This window comes from Orycteropus afer, unplaced genomic scaffold (genome assembly GCF_000298275.1).
Source record: "Orycteropus afer afer isolate SDZICR_OR568_19922 unplaced genomic scaffold, OryAfe1.0 scaffold00105, whole genome shotgun sequence".
NCBI lineage: Eukaryota > Metazoa > Chordata > Mammalia > Tubulidentata > Orycteropodidae > Orycteropus > Orycteropus afer.
This window is the reverse complement of record NW_006921692.1, coordinates 7,984,117-7,991,835: the sequence shown is the minus strand read 5'-3', so window position 1 is coordinate 7,991,835 and position 7,719 is coordinate 7,984,117.

The window sequence follows — 7,719 nt, the reverse complement described above, 5'->3', positions numbered from 1 at the left end:
TGCATTGTAAATTTTGGTCAATGACATGAGACAAAGTATATGTGAACTGCTGTATGAAAAGTGAATTTACTTTGTAAATCTTCACCCAAATCCTAAAAAATAAAAAAAAAAAAAAGAAGAATTGTGCCACAAGAGTTCCTTTTTGTTTCTGTTGTTGTTAGGTGTTGTTGAGTTGTCACTGACTCATAGCACTTATGCCCAGCAGAATGAAACATTGCCCTGTTCGGTGCCAGCCTCACAATCCTGGCTACACCTGAGACCATCATTGCAGCCACTGTATCTATCCATCTCATTGAGGGCCTTCCCCTTCTTCATTGACCTCCATTTCACCAAGGGTAATATCCTTCTCCAGGGAATGGCTCCTCCTGACAACAAGACCAAAGTAGGTAAGACAAAGTCTGGCCATTCACACTTCCAAGGAGCATTCCCCCTGTACTTCCTCCAGGATAGATTTTTTAGTCCTTTTAGCAGACCATGATACTCTCAGCATTCTTCTTCAACACCAGAACTCAAAAGCATCAACTCTTCTTCAGTCTTCCTTGTTCATTGTCCAGCTCTCATGTACATAAGAGGTGATTGAAAATACCATGGCTTGGGTTAGGTGCACCTTAATCTTCAAAGAGACATCTTTGCTCTTCATCACTTGAAAGAAGTCTTTTAAGTGTAGCCAGAATACTCCTTGGAAGCAAGAATGGCCAGACTTTGTCTCATCTACTATGGTCATGTTGTCAGGATGAACCATTCCCTGGAGAAGGATATAATGCATGATAAAGTAGAGGGTTATTGAAGAAGTGGAAGGCCCTCAGTGAGATGGATTGACATAGTGGCTGCAACAATGGGCTCAGGTACAACAAGGATTGTGAAGTTGGCACAGGACAGGGCAGTGTTTCATTCTGCTGTGCATATGGTCTCTATGAGTCAGAGATGACTCAATGACATCTAACAACAACAATAGATTCATGTCCACCACTCATCTGTCAGTTTGTCATATTGTGATGGCTTGCATGATGCTGTGAGACTGGAAACTATGCTACCAGTATTTCAAATACCAGTAGGGTCACCCATGGTGAAGAGTTTTCAGTAGAGCTTCCAGACTAAGATGGTGTAAAAGGACAGGGTCATTCACTTCTGAAAAAATTGGCCACCAAAAACTTTATGAATAGCAGTGAAACATTGTCTATTGTAGTTCTGGCAGTTGAGCCCCTCAGCTTGGAAGTCACACAAAATACAACTGAGGAAGAGCTGCCTCCTCAAAGTAAAGTTGACCTTAATGACGTGGATGGAATAAAGCTTTGGGGACTTTAATTTGCTGGTGAGGCACAACTCAAAATAGGAAGAAATATCTGCAAACATTCATTAACAATTGGAACATTAAAAGTACAAAATATGAATGAATCTAGGAAAACTGGAAGGTGTCAAAAATGAAATGGAACACATAAAGATCAATATCCTAGGCATTAGTGAGCCGAAATGGACTTGTATTGGCCATTTAGAATCAGACAGTCATATGCTCTACTATGCAGGGAATAATAAATTGAAGAGGAATGGGAGCATATTCATCTTCAAAAATAACATTTCAAGATCTATTCTGAAGTACAATGCAGTCAGTTATAGCATAATATCCATACACCTACAAGTAAGACAAGTTAACATTACTGTTATTCAAATTTACACACCAACCACTAAAGCCAAAGATAGAGAAAGTGAAGATTTTTACCAACTTCTGCATCTGAAATTTACCAAACATGCACTTAAAATGTATTGACAGTTACTGGTGATTGAAATTCAGAAGTTGGAAAAAAAAGAAGTATTTGTAATATATGGTCTTGGTGACAGAAATGATGCCAGAAATTGTATGATAGAATTTTGCAACATGAACAGCTTATTCCTTGTGAATGCTTTTTTCCAACAAATAAGTGGAAACCTATCATGTGAACCTCACCATGTGGAATACGTAGGACTCAAATAGACTACATCTGTGAAAAGAGGCAATGGATAAGCTCAATATCATAAGTTAAAATAAGACCAAGAGCTGACTGTGGAATACACCATCACTTAGTCATATGCATGTTTAAGTTGATTCTGAAGAGAATTAAAACAAGTATATGGGAGCCTAAATATGACCTTCGTTATATCCCACTTTAATTTAGAAACCACCTGAAGAATAAATTTGACACATTGAATATCAATGACCAAAGAGCAGAGGAGTTGTTGGATGACATTAAGAACAGCACACATGAAGAAAGCAAGAAGTCATTAAGAAGACAAGAAAGGAAGAAGACACCACAACAGATGTCAGAGGAGACTCTGAATTTTCCTCTTTAATGGAGAGTAGCTACAGAAAATGAAGAAATAATGGAATAAAAGATGTGAACAGAAGATTCCAAAGGATGGCTCAAGAAGACAGAGAAAAATATTATAATGAAAAGTGCAAACACCTGGAATTAGAAAACAAAAAGGGAAGAGCACACACGGAATTTCTTAAGCTGAAAGAACTGAAGAAAAAAAACCTCAAATTGCAATATTGAAGGATGCTATGGGCAAGATCTCGGAAGGAAGGTTGGGCAATCCTACTTCCGTAGTGATACTGCCTTGGAAACCCAAGAAGGGGTTGCTATGAGTTGGGGCCGACTTGACGGCACATAACAACAACAACACAACAATGGGCAAGATATTGAATGATATGATAAGCATCCAGTGAAGAAGGAAGGAATACACAGAGTCACTGTACCAAAAAAAAAAAAAAAAGGAAAAAAAGATTTTCAATCATTTCAGGAGCTAGCATATAATCAAAAACCAATGGTGTTGAAGGTAGAAGTCCAAGCTGTACAGGAGGAACTGACAAAAAAAAACAAGACCTCAAGAATTAACAGAATACCCACTGGGATGTTTTAACAAATGGATGTAGCATTAGAATTGCTTAACATTTATGCCACGAAATTTAGATTACCATTACCTGGCCACCTGACTGGAAAAGATACATATTATGTTCATTCCAAAGAAAGAATACCCATCAGAATGCTGAAATTATTAAACAATATCATTGTTATCACATGCAAGTAAAATTTTGCTGAAGAGGATACAAAAATGGTTGCAGCAGTATTCCAGAACAAGAGGCAAAAATATCATCAAGAAAATTGTCAAAGACTTGCTAACAGAAAATTTCCCCAATGTAATGAAATAAGAAAAGATATTCATCCAAGAAGCTCCACAAACTCCATGTAGGATAGACCCCAAGTGAAAGTCACCAAGACATATCATAATCAAACTTTCCAAAAAGAAAGACAAAGAAAGAATCTTGAGAAAAGCATGGGAAAAATGAAATATTACTTACAAAAGCAACCAATAAAACTAAGCTAAGTTCTCAACAGAAACCAACCAGGCAAGAAGGCAATGGGATGACATATACAAAATCTTGAAAGAAAAGAAGTGTTAACCAAGAATTATATATCCACCCAAACTGTCCCTCAAATATGAGGGTGAAAAATGTAGTTCCTAAGGCATTTGACTGCTAACCAGAAGGCTTGAGGTTTAAACCCACCAGCCACTCATCAGAAGGAAGATTGAGTAATGTACTTCCCTAGAGATACTGTCTCAGAAACCCAAGGAAGGGTCACTATGAGTTGGATCTGACTCAACGGCAGTGAGTTTTTGAGAGCAAACAGAAATTAAGGGAATTTATAATATCCAAATCAACCATACAAGCAATGCTAAAAGAGGTCCTTCCAACAGAAAACCAGCAATGGAAGACAACAAATTAAGGTTAAGACACATGACAACACCACCCAGACCAACCTAGAAAAAGAATTCTCAAAACTAAGTTTGCAAAGAGGAAAATAGAAAACCAGTGGAGTCAATCTCTAAACTACATCAGCTACAGGGAGGGAATAAATGGTATAATTACATAGCTTCTAAATGAAGGGGAAGTCAGGATAATATCAATATCAAACAGACTGTTCCAAACTTAGGAAGATAAGAATCTACTACATCGTAACCACAAAAAATAAATTAATAAGCCTTCTGACAAAAATAAGATAGAATAAAATCACAAGGGCTTAATAAACACAAAATCAACCACAATGAAGAAAAGGAAAAGAAAACTCAATAACAAAATGAATTAAGCACAGAAGAATATTTGAAACAAAGAAACCACCAACTACACAAGAAAAAAAAGAAAAGAATGGCAGCAATAAATTCATACCTATCATTAATTACACTGAATGTAAATGGACTACATGCACCAGTCAAGAGAAAGAGAGTGGCAGATTTTGTAAGAAAAGAAGACCCATCAATATGCTGCCTACAAGAGATCCATCTTATACACAAATATAAAAAATCAATGGATGGGAAAAATATATCAAGCGAATGGCAACCAAAAAAGAACAGGAGTGGCAATATTAATTTCTGATGTTAATTTGAAAAACAATAAAAGGGACAACTAAAACCCACTGCTATCGAGTTGATTCTGACTCATAGCTACCCTTATTGGATTTCCATGGTGGTAAATCTTTACAGAAGTAGACTGCCTCGTTTTCCTTCCATGGAGCAGCTGGTGGGTTTGAACCTCAACCGTCTGGTTAGCAGTCAAATGCCTTAGGCACTACACCACCTGAGCTCCTTATGAGAGACAAAGAAGAGCATTATATGATGTTAAAAGAATCAATTGATCAACAGGACATTACAATAATAAGTACCTATGTATCCAGTGAAAGAGTTCCAAAATACACAAAGCAAACACTACCTGATTTGAAAAGAAAAACAGATAGTTCTATAATAGTACTAGGAGACTTTAGCACACCATGTTCAATGAAAGACAGAACAACTAGAAAAAAAAGAGCAAAGATACAGAAGAACTCAACAACAATATCAAAAAACTGAAGCTCATAGACATATACAGAACACTCCACCCAACAAACACACAATACACTTTCTTTTCCAGTGCACATGGATGATTCTCCAAAATAGACCATATGTTAGGCCACAAAAACAGGTTCAATAAATTTTAAAACATTGAAATACTACAAAGCATCTTCTCAGATCACAATGCTACAAAATTAGAAATCAATAATAGGAAAAAAATGAAGTATGTGGAAATATAATAACACATTGCTTAAGAACTACCACGTAAGAGAAAAAATGAAGAGTGAACTAAAAATATTCCTAGAAACAAACAAGAATGAAAGCATAACACACCAAAATCATTGGGGCATAGCAAAAGCAGTTCTCAGAGGTCAATTTACAGCAATAAATGCACACATCAAAAAAGAAGATAAACCAAAACCAACACCTTAACCCAATAACTCCAACAATTAGAAAAAGAGCAACAAAAGAAGCCTAAAGTCTCCAGAAGAAAGGAAATAATAAAGATAAGAGCAGAAATAAATGAAGGACAAAACAAAAAACAATAGAAAAACCCAACATGAGTAGAAGATGGTTCTTCAGAAAGATTAACAAAATTGACAAACCACTTGCAAATTTAATTTTAAAGGAGAGAAAAAAAGAAAATTCAAAAGACATGAATAATAAATGAAACCAGTATCATCACAACAGAACCAACTGAAGTAAGAAGGATAATAATAGAATACTACAAACAACTGTACTCTGACAAATTTGAAAATTTAGAAGAAATGGACAAATCTCTAGAAACACAAGACCTACCTGAACTAACACATGCTGAGACAGAAAATTTGAATAGAGTCATAACAAAAGAAGAAATTGAGCAGGTTTTTTTTTTAAATCCACCTCCTACACAAAAAATCCTGACCCAGATGGCCTCACTGAAGAATTCCATCAAATTTTCAGAGAAGGGCTGACCCCTATCCTATTCAAACTCTTCTAGAACATAGAAAAGGATGGAATACTCTCAAATTCATTCTATGAAGCAAGCATGACCCTTATACCAAAACCCAGTAAAAACACCACTAAAAAGGAAATCTACAGACCGATATCCCTCATGAATATAGATGCAAAAATCTTCCACAAAATTCTAGCCAACAGAATCCAACACCATATCAAAAAAATTATACCTCACGAGCAAATGGGATTTGTACCAGGTATGCAAGGATGGTTCAACATCAGAAAAACAAGCAATGTAATCCATCATGTAAATAAAGGAAAAGAACCACATGCTCACATCAATCAATGCAGAATAGGCATTTGATAAAATCCAACACTCATTCCTGATTCTAAAAAAGAAAACTCTCAGCAAAACAGGAATAAAAGAGAAATTTCTCACCATAGTGAAGGGCATATATGTAAAACCAATAGCCAACAGTATCTCAATGGACAGAAACTCAAAGCATTCCTCTTACAAACAGGCATCAGACAAGGATGTTTCTTATCACTACTCCTGTACAACATTGTATTGGAAGTCCTAAACCAAAACAAATAAACAAACAAACTCACTGCTCTTGAATCAGCCATTACAGGATGCAAATCCAAAGAATAATGAGATACCATTTCACCCCAGCAATAGTTCAACAAGACAGAAAACAACAAATGCTGGCAAGGGTGTGGAGAGACTAGAACTCTCATACACTGCTGCTGAGACTCTAAAATGGTACAAGTACTGTGGAAAATACTATGGTGCTTCCTAGAAAAGCTGGAAATAAAAATACCATTTTATTCAGCAATCCCACTATTAGGAATGTATTCCAAACAGGTGAGATCTGGGACATGAATAAATATGTGCACACCCATGTTCATCTCAGCACTATGCACAATAGCAAAGATGGAAACAACCTAAGTGCCTATGAACAGATGAAAGGATAAGCAAACTATGGTACCTACATAAAACGGAACAGAAGAAAGCAGCTACACAGGAGAAAGATGAGAGAATCTACTTCAGTAAAGATTTACATCCTTGGAAACCCTATGTTGTTGTTGTTATGTGCCCTCCAGTCAGATCAACTCATAGTGACCCCTCCTTGAGTTTCAGAGGCAGTATCACTACTGAAGTAGATTGCCCCATCTTCCTTCTGAGGAGTGGCTGGTGGGTTTGAACTGCCAGGCTTCTGGTTAGCAGTCAAGGGCCTTAGGTACTACGCTACCAGCGCTCCCAAAGAGATAGCCAGGTCTACGCCGCAGTGCAGTGACTGGTGGGTTTGAACCACCAGCCTGGCTCTTGGCAGGTGACGGCCTTAGGCCGGAAGTCATCCTCTAGGGCCTGGAAACCGTATAGGGGTTAATTCAGTTTACAAAATCTTTGAGATGTTATTCCCACATGGCTGCCACCCAGTGGTCAGACTGGGTCATGGGTTATGAACTATCCTAAAGTTCAGTTCTCAAAGCCTTCTGTATATTATTTAGGGTCGAATATGTGCATGTGTGATTCATATACAACTTTATGGGATTGCATCCTTAACTTCCCTCCTCTCTGAAATTTTTCCAACACTTCCCAGCTCCAAGGAGCTTCCTCTTCCTGATTCTCAGGCTAAAAACCGGAGTGTTGTTTCCCTTAGTCTGTTGTTCACTTCCCACGATGATATATGCTTCCAGGACAAAGCAGTAAAAAGGACAGAGGGAGAAATAAAGCAATAGGCAATTTCCCTATAATTTTACAACTACAGGTAGTCTTGGAATGGAAGATTGTCTCTCCTTTAAAGTTTTAGGTATCTGCTCAGCTGCTCCAGCTGTCTCCATTAATGCCACTATCTGAGGACTAGAATAGGAAAAGGTAGAAAAAGAAATAGATTAAAAACATGGGAACTCTCTTCCTAC